This window comes from Varanus komodoensis, unplaced genomic scaffold (genome assembly GCF_004798865.1).
Source record: "Varanus komodoensis strain SLA01 unplaced genomic scaffold, ASM479886v1 scaffold53, whole genome shotgun sequence".
NCBI lineage: Eukaryota > Metazoa > Chordata > Lepidosauria > Squamata > Varanidae > Varanus > Varanus komodoensis.
The window spans coordinates 2,311,531-2,311,804 of record NW_025336126.1 but is presented as its reverse complement, the minus strand read 5'-3'; positions in this window follow the sequence as shown (position 1 = coordinate 2,311,804).

Below are 274 nucleotides of genomic sequence, written 5' to 3'. Positions count from 1 at the left end.
AAATCATCAATATCTGTTCACATAGGCTAGTGCGGTAATTGTGTTTTATTGTGCATTTACACACAGAGGGAGTATTCCGAATCAAGTCTGTTAAAAAAGGGGAGGCCAATTCAGAAAACACTGTATTGCAACTGACTGGCAACGGCCGATCTGCAAAATCCCTAAAGGATGAGCAAACAAAGGATAGCAATTCCAGGGAAAAGCCCTTATGTGGAAGTGCGCTCTCGCTCTCTCTCTCTCTCTCTCTCTCTCTCTCTCTCTCTCTCTCTCTCTC